This window comes from Tympanuchus pallidicinctus, unplaced genomic scaffold (assembly GCF_026119805.1).
Source record: "Tympanuchus pallidicinctus isolate F22 unplaced genomic scaffold, pur_lepc_1.0 scaffold8, whole genome shotgun sequence".
In the NCBI taxonomy this organism is placed as follows: domain Eukaryota; kingdom Metazoa; phylum Chordata; class Aves; order Galliformes; family Phasianidae; genus Tympanuchus; species Tympanuchus pallidicinctus.
In genome coordinates, this window is record NW_026294802.1 from 32,949,760 (window position 1) to 32,958,963 (window position 9,204).

At 35.6% G+C, this 9,204-nt stretch overlaps 1 long non-coding RNA gene across 3 annotated transcripts; it reads right to left on the minus strand.

Annotated features, from left to right (window-relative positions):
- Positions 1 to 275: 275 nt before the first annotated feature.
- On the minus strand, positions 276 to 8,095 carry LOC128073171 (uncharacterized). Of its 3 annotated transcripts, none has more exons than XR_008202635.1 (5): positions 7,942 to 8,095; positions 5,843 to 6,320; positions 3,043 to 3,178; positions 945 to 1,000; positions 276 to 690 (listed from the first exon to the last, which is right to left on the minus strand). It is a non-coding gene; the product is annotated as an uncharacterized LOC128073171 (long non-coding RNA). The 3 variants fall into 3 exon arrangements; XR_008202634.1 differs by having other exon boundaries at positions 5,843 to 6,102; positions 7,942 to 8,089; XR_008202636.1 differs by having other exon boundaries at positions 5,843 to 5,956; positions 7,942 to 8,082.
- Between the last annotated feature and the right edge of the window lie 1,109 nt (positions 8,096 to 9,204).

Sequence of the window (9,204 nt, forward strand, 5' to 3'; positions counted from 1 at the left end):
GTGATCCCCTGTACAAGTGAGATCTGGGAAGAGAAATTACAGTTGATTGATATCAAAAAAAGATTAAAGCAGTTGTGATCACTTAGTTCTCCTTCCAGAAGCAGCCTGTTATGGATTGTTGGGTAAAGTACATGGAAGAACTGACTGCAAAAGCTGCCTTGCAGCTAACCCACCATGCTAACCCACCAGACATCATGAAAATCTTGTTTTTTTGATCCATATAAACAGGCATGCTAGCAAGAATTTTGGTCAAGATGAAGTTGGTGATACATCAGTAGCAATCTAAAAGCTTTTATTAAGATACAAGTAATACTGGATGCATTAAAGAAAAGGCCTCCAAAGTAAAAGTGCCAAAATTAAACTCAACAGAGGAAAAGCTTTTATCAGCTATAGGAGACTCACTAAAAGGATTAAACATTTAAATGAACAAGCAAACAAGCAAACAAACAAGACATTTTGCTCATGTATAGGATGGAAATTCAGTCTAAGTAAGGTCAAACAATACAAACACATATTAGAGAATAAAATTCAAACTGAATAGATAATAAAGGGAAAACAGTTGTAAATTTAAAATTGAGCTGCAAAACAGTTCAGCAGAAAACCTATTTCCCACTTTGGATGAATTCATATAATTCCGTTGGATCTCTTGTGGTGAACAGTAGTATTTGTGAAGAGACACCAGAAGGAGGCCTAAAAAGGACGAGACTCCTGGTTAAGAATTCATAGGGACGTTCTGGAGAAGCTCAGTAGAGCTCTTGCCACTATTTTGCTCGCAGAGATTGGGCAGCTGCCTAAAATTACATTTTGAGGCAATAATCATTGGACAACAAAAGGCAAAGTCCAGTCATAAATCAGTAATTTATGTAACACCAAGCTACATCACTTTTTGTTATACTGTATAGCAAAGTATTTTGAAAAATAATTTGAAATTGATAGATGTTTACCTCAAATTCAGGTACATTTCTTCAGAAACATTTGCCGTATCTTAGAAGCAGCATAACTGCAATGTGAGGCAGGAGTTGCTATGGTGAGTTCACATCTCTTATTTAATGCTGCACTTGAGTAAATACACATTGTAACAATCTCTAGTAGAGGTGCTATTAGTAATGTTATGTCAGCATTTCTATCATAAATACTTATTTTCATGTTGCAACTTCTCCAAAAAGAAAGAAAACTATTCCTAGGCAAAATCCATAGAAGACTTTGCACTCATCTATTTTATTTTTTCACAGCTTCCATCAATTTCTGAAATCTTCTGTCATAAAAATGAAATAAAAATTAGTGAGTTTGTTTCTATTCTTTTGTTGTTAGTGATTTCCATGACATTCGTAACATTTTCCACCTATAAAAATACTATAAAAAATTGGGGAGGTCAATTTTCATTTCACTGTGCCAGTCTGTGCCAGTAGGCATTTAGTCAGGCATTCATTGTGCTACTTGTTTTACAGCTCTTCTGTACTGTCAGAGTGGTATAAAGAGACTTTTGTTTAAAGAAGAATCAGGTCTTTAGTTCACGTATTTAAAGGCTCAATTTAACTGAATGGCATCAGAAATTTAACTTGTAGACTCCAGTGTATTCTTCCTGAGGAATTTCATTTGAGTTTGTCTCCAGAATAACACAGAAGAAAGAAATGTTTTGCTGGAAGTAATAAAATATGTTTAACTTTTTGTCCTGTATTTGTTTTTCTAATAGTTTACTTTGAAAAATAGTAAGTAACTTCCTGAGAAGGTTTTTCTCTCTGAGATTCCCCCATGCGTGTCAGAATAACTCCTACGTTATGCATTTGTATAAATTTGTATGTTGAAATAACTAAATGTTTCCATTTTATGAGTTTAACTAAAATAACTTTTGTAGGAAATGTCTACTTTCATCAAAATTGTCTCATATCTAACAATGTTTTTGAAACAAAACTATCTTTGAATCAAAACTATTTTTGGTACACATCCATTTTTGTTTGGAAATGCAGGGATTAAGCATTGGTGGAAAAGTCAAAAAAGACAAAAAAATCTTTTCCAACTTGCCTGTAAAATCAGATAATTATACAGGAATTTTCATATGTGTTTGTATGTTGACATTATGAAGAGTATAAGTTTAAGTAGAACAGTTTATTCTGTACTTCATGACAGCGTATAGAGTGGATACTGATTACTGGATTGGCTGAACAGTGAGGCTAAACAAACACCTCCTTCCCATAAGTTAGGAAGGTTGGATGAAGAAGTTCAAACAGACCATAAATGTGCATCATTAGCTGGTAAGAAGGGAAGGATATTTTTTAAGAATTTACTTCCAAAGTCAGAAAGAGAGAAATGGGATGCCACAGTTTTATCTCTAGATCTGTGTCCGTGACAGAGGGACAGCAGGCCCAGAAGTCCACCAGCTCAAAAAGCAGGGAAAGTGAACAAAAGGGAAAAGAAAAAAAAAACAGCAGCAATGATCCGAGGAAGAAAGCAAATGTGGTTTACAAATTATAATAGCAAAAATATAAGTACATTGGGATTGAAGCTAATAAATCAAATAAATGAGAGTTTCTGAAAACCAAAGTTCTTACTCTGATTCATAAGGGTCAAGTCATAAAACCACAACAGATGTGTTTCAGATATTACCTTAACTAGACTTAGAAGCTGGGTGTTACCCAGCACGAACAAAGTCTGTTCATATAAAATGGAGTCATAGGAATAATCCTTGAAGTAATTTTGATGGTGTTTTTGGGTGGTGACCCTTTAGGCTTATTCATCGATGTCCAAGAAATTCCTCTGATACTGAGTCAGCATATTTGTCACTTTCTTTCACTTGTGTGTATAAAACTATAGAAAAAAAGACTAGAAGGAGAGGACTTGTGATCTTTAGTGGCAAGGCTTTCAGTCCCCAAGGGTGAAACTCCATATAATACCAGCAGAGTAGAGCACTGCAGCCAATCTCATTCATGATAAGACAAGTATGAGTTTTTCCAATAGGTGGCTACAAAAAAGTAGCCTTGTGCTGTCTTGAGAAAAGCAACAAATACCATGTGTGTGATGCATAAATGTGCTCCATAAGCATACCTCCATCATCCGGTAGAGAGGTCAGCAGCTCCCTGACCTCTCCTCAATTCCCTGGTCTCCTCACAGAAAATATCAAGCAGAAACATTCTGTGTATATCCTTGAGATGGCAAAGATGTTCGCTATAATGTCTAAAACCTACAAAAGATGGAGAGAAATCCAGATCTCTTCTTAGAAAGTCATTCTAGTGTGATATTGGTTACTTTATGTACCACTTTTCCGAGGCACAATGGATCACTATGAAGTTAACCAAACATTTTCATAACTTTTCTTCTGTTATAAATCTAGCACTTCTTAGTGAACCTCAATGGTTTGCAAGACTTATTGTTGTTACCTTCTCTATTCTTACAACAGAAAATTAGATAAATCTGTAAATTCAACATCATACGTACATATTTACCACAAATCTTATAGCATACCATTGGGTCACAGAATCCATATCTTGAAAGTCATGCAACAGACACTCTTAGTACATAATTTGACACGATTGTAGCCTGTTGCTATAAACTGCTAGTACCAGAAAGCAAAAATTCAGAACCACAACCTGATAATACTAGTCATATAAAAAAATCAGCAGTATTATCCACGTATGTATAGTTCAGAGAAGGGGAAGATTCTCTATCTTGGCAATATTGTGATATTCTTTTTCAAATCATGGAACACACAGACCTTTATAAGATATCAGCTGATAGACTGTATTATAGGTTAGAATTCAGATTTTGAGGGAAGGTGTAAAAAAATTAAGATTTATGCTCTTAGGAAATATATTAAGAAAGTTTAAGCAGATTAAGTTCAGACATGCAATCAAAAGATGAGTATTCATAGAAGTACTCATAGACTTTAACCAATCAAAACATTCTACAGGCACTAACTGAATTTCACAAAATCATTGTGAAATAGGGAGAAAATTATCATTACACTTTTTCTATCACCAGAACTAAAAATTGGGACATGAAGTATCACGCCATTGCCATTGGTGAGTTTTGCAGGCAGTAACAGTCAAGATTGCTATCTGTGATACATTTGATGGTTTGGATTTCATAACTACCATGACCAGTTTCTCTAAAAAACATAAAAACTGCAAAAATTGTCTATTTTGCCTCAAAGTATTGTGCTTTTTTTATTATTTTTTTAAAGACATTTTCATAACACCGCATCAAAAAATACACAATATTCCTGGTTGTTTTTTTTTTTTTTTTTAGCAATTTGTGACATTAATGATAGAACAACTGATTCCTACGATAGCCCGTTTTCTGGTATTTTTCTTTTATTTATCCAGAAATTACACTGGAAAATTTAAAAGTAATATTTCAGAAATAAATCTTAAAGGCATTGAAAAAAAAAAGCAGAAAAGGCATAAGTTAATTAAAAATAAATAAATAAATAACCAGAAAATTCTGCTAAAATGTGAAAGAAAATATTGAAATTTAAAGGAACAGCCCCTTGGTTCTGAACCCCTCAACACAGGTCCTGTCAAGAGGCATAGTTTTACCCTTCTTTCAAATCAGATTTATATGCAATGTTCTGATTAGCAGAACAAAATTGCTGGATGAAGTAGAAATATGGGTTTTTTTGGTTTTTTTTGTTTTGTTTTGTTTTGTTTTGTTTTTATTTTCAGTATTTTTTTTCGCTTTTGCAGTAAAAACAGTAAGGTATGATGGGTTACTCAGATAGACATTCCTTTGCCAGTAATAAGAGTTTAGTTTAAATGAGTATTTCAGGATTCAGTCCATGTTTCTACTTCACAATTTGCTCTCCAATGACAGTGTAGGTGAAGACACAAAGCAAATTAAAAAGTAAGCAGCTGATGGACACTTCCAGTTTGGTTTGATACAGGTGTCAAAGAACTCTCACACATCTTAACAACATGATTCATCTTGTACTCTGTTTCTATTTTATTATAAAAACATCATCTCTGCCCTGAGCTGTTTTGTTTTTGTGGCACTTAACGTACCATTTTGTGAGCTCTAATCTTCTTCCATGCAAAAGTGAAGTTGGTCACATGCATAAACGCTGCCAACAGCAGTAGAAGAGACATTGGACGCAGCCCCTCCTGACAACTTACATCTTTGGCCAGGGGTGGAGGGAAGGAGGAATGACACCACCTCGCCATCATGTATTCATGGTCTGCCTTTTTCTCAATCCTGACTCCTTTCTGTGGAATTTCTAGAATTGCTGCAGAAAGTAGCTCCAAGAATGAGAAACTTCTCCAGCTAATTAAAGTCAGGTGCTGACAGGCTGAAATGATTCCCTTGCAGACATTGGCAGAAGAAAAGCTAAAACAGAGCCCAGAAAGGAAGTGTAAAGTGTGACTGGCTCAGGAGATGCAAACTTTCCCCTCTAGGTCACAGTGCTGAACTAAGTCCAGAACGGGGGTGACTGAAAATTTTCAGTTATTACAAGTTACTGCTAAGAATGCTATGTGTAGTTAAGTGATGGCTAGTACAGCTGTACACATCATAAAATTCTCAGTATTAATGTCACTTATTCACAGTTTAAAAATCATAACCAGATCTGAAACAAGTTGTATATCTTGAATTGAAATGATATTCTCTACACAGTAATTCTTATTTCCTTCTTTCCAAAATGGGGAAGCTAGAGTAGCCAGATCTTTAACACCAAGCCAAATATGGACAAGTAGGATCTCTATATACAAACAATTCTAGAAATAGAAGTACATTCATTTTCAAATTTAAATGTGACTTAGCAGCAGTACACACAGACATTGCATCTGTACAGGAATATGGAAACTTTTCACATTCCTATTTCAATAGAATCATAGAAAACAAATTTCTCACTTACCACGGAGCACTACTTGCAATAACAAAACAAATTTTATCTTCTGAGTCTCCTTGTTTTGCTGGAATGGAGGTGGGGATAAATCCAGCCCAGTTCATCAACATGTTTAAATAGTGCCTTTGAGAAAGGATTCAGAAGCAAATATGTACCGTTGCACTGGGCAGCTGCTCTGGTGGATTTCCACTTAAACAAACATCTATTGCAAGGTACGTCTCGTAATGAGGTTGTTTTCTCAAAACTTTTTCTAGGGTCATGGTCATCACCTGGGAATTGTGTTTTTCAGATTTACGAAATTACTAATCAATATTTGAGCAAAATTACACAATGATATAAGAAACGATAATGGTGTATGAAAGCGCAGCACATAAAAGTAAAAATTATTTTCTTGTGATAACTGTTGGTTTCCAGATTTTTATTCAAATTCTGCTTAACAGTAAGTACTCAGAGTAGATTACAAAACTTCTACTAGACACATATTAACCTAGGAGGAAAAAAAAAGACATATAAACTACTGGTGACAGTTCACAAAAGCAATATAGAAACACATCTGTGCTCTATCAGTACTCATATATATGTATTTGTAATTCTAAATTACAACCAGTAGACATGTGCAAAGTAAAAAAATATAGATATATGCTGAAATGGTGAGCATCACTGCAGTGCGCTCATACACTTCTGAGCCAAGTTTATTCAGTCTACTAAGCCTGGAAAAGGCTTTTACTAATAAGATTTGATTAAAAGAAATGTTAATTGCCATTGGAAATCAAGAACTGCCTTTTTCCTTCAATAAATTAAAAAAAAAAAAAAAGAGAGAGAGAGAGAGAAAGACTCATTTTTCTCTCTTTTTCTCATCAAGTACCATTTTAACCAGTAAGATGAATACACACATTTTCAGCTTCCATAAAACAAAACTTCCCAAAACAGACTTATTTCCTGATTGCTTTTATAACTGCACAAAGTTATTACAGGTTCTCAACTACTGCCAGTAATACTGTACTCTCTTTCTGAGCTCAGTGCTTAAACTGCAGTGAAGTGCCTGGCTTTTCTTCTCTCTGATTTTTAGCAGCTGTTTTCGAACTGAAAGCTTGATTGACAATTATCCCATCTTGATGTAGAAGGTTGATTACTTGGGCTGTGAAAAGATTCTTCAGGCTATTTTCTAATATTTTGTCATAAACAATTACATTTTTGTCCCAATTTTTGATATTAACTCTTACTAGTCCTTGAAAAACCACAATCACAGTCCTTAAAATAAAGCCAAAAGCATGAGGTGGTTGTGGTGGTGGTGATGATTCAGTGGTTAGTAGTATTAGTTCTTGGATTTGCCTGTATCAGCAAAGTTTTGCCACTGATAAAATCAATTTTTCTCAGAGTTGTTCTCAGCAAGAATTTTGATAAACTTTTACTTTACAGTTAAAGGCAGGCTAAAAGCCAACAATAAAAGCGTTTTGATAACAGTGAGAGGGATGAGGAATGGAAAAGGTTCTTGCTGTGATCTAATCATAGTGAAATTGCTAAAAGAATCAAACTTTCATTAATTGAAAAGGCAGTGAACTCCATTAGTCACAGTGCCAAAATATTGTAGTTCAGTCAAAGAATTTTTTTGAACTAGTTGTTGTACATAGTGCTGTTACAAGATCACTGTTAAGAAAATTATTCTCAATATCATTTTCTGAAGCATAAAAACTTTTTGTAAAGCAAGAGATTTTCTTTTTTTTTTTTTAAGATGAGAATTATTTTGATTTAAAAGAGCAACTTGACAAGGTTATTTGTATATATATGTACATATATATACAAATATATATATGTATATATATAAGGTCATTTGAAATTATCAGTACTTGATTTTAGACATCACTGTGGGTAACGTGAAGCACTTTGTAAGTGAAGGGCACATCAGCTATGTTTAGACTAGCTTAAGTATTTCTGACAGCATTATTCTGGAGGCTGAAATTTGGTTTCATCCTGTATCCCTAACATGGGTGTAATGAACCAGGGACATCTGCCTCCTGCTTTTGCACAACCACCCTGAGAGAACATAATACAAGGGCTCTTCTGACTTCCACATTCAGTTTAAATTGGAAAGAGTAGTGCTGGCTTACCTTTCAGTCTTCACCTGTGCCTATTTACTGCCCCTGGCATTTCTCTCTCCCTTCTTCCAGATGTTTGTGCATTCACATAATGAGGGGGAACAAGGCTATGCGATGGGCTAAAACTGTGCTCTTTTTTTCCTCTCATATGTATTTATGGCTATTTGCAGTCCCTGGGGAAACAAAGAAAGTAAAAACTGTGATTGGGTCTGTGGGAAGCTGGCACTGCCTTTTTTAGCATCAGCATTTGCCTATGTTGACTCAAGGGAGCTGTGGGACTACAGCATTAGAATGGCCCCTCTGAGGACCATACCCAGCAGGGTCTGTGGAGCAGGAAGCAGGTGATCAGATATGTCTGTCACAAGTTCCCTTCCTTTCCAAACAGTATTTTGAGTGACTGAAAAACCCGACTTGCTGGCACCAGTTATGATGCAATTTCACTCATATTCAAAAGCAGAAGGAGAGTGTTTTATATAACCCTACATGAACCACAAGTGCAACATCGTCACCAAGACTGTGTAATCTTCATGGGTCTGTGACAGTGGCAATAAATATTGACATCACTGCAAAGCCAGGCAGACTATCTGAGAGGTTTTCATGCCATAACGACACTGAAGTGTATTTTTAACTACATCCCACTGGTTATCCAGTCATAGACAGTCCCGACAGCACAGGATTGTTAGGAGAAGGCAAAGCAATTTGTCAGACCAAGATGCAGAACTCAGAGGAAACATGCACATCTCCAGATGCTGGGTACAAAAGGCAGAGCTTGTTAGGCTTTCAGATACAGACCACAGTCACAGAGTATAAGTTCTCATAAGGTGAACTTTCTTTGATTTCTATTTGTATTCAGGAAGACACGTGGCAACGTTCTTGCCATCAACCTGTGGAGTCAGCAAGGCACAGGAGTCCAAAATGCTCTCCTAAGTGCCTGGAAAGTCTCTCAGCCAAGGTTCTGCACATATTCACTGCAGCTGCAATATGGAAGTAGGGATGTCATTACTGTTACTCTATTGTTGTTATTTTTAGCTATTGCATATGTCTCCTACAACTTGTCTCCTTGATCAAATGCTACTGTGCTAACAACTATAAAGATAGGCAATATTGAACTATTTGTAATTCAATTTTTTAGTAAAGAATAGAGCTCAAAACTCAGGAAATTTCATGAATGAGGACTCAAAGTTGGAATTAAACTTTCCCCATGCAGAGCCTCTCATGCTTAGGTGCAGCACTGAAAGGTAGAGGACAATCTGCTGGGTCAGATACTGAGTGTCA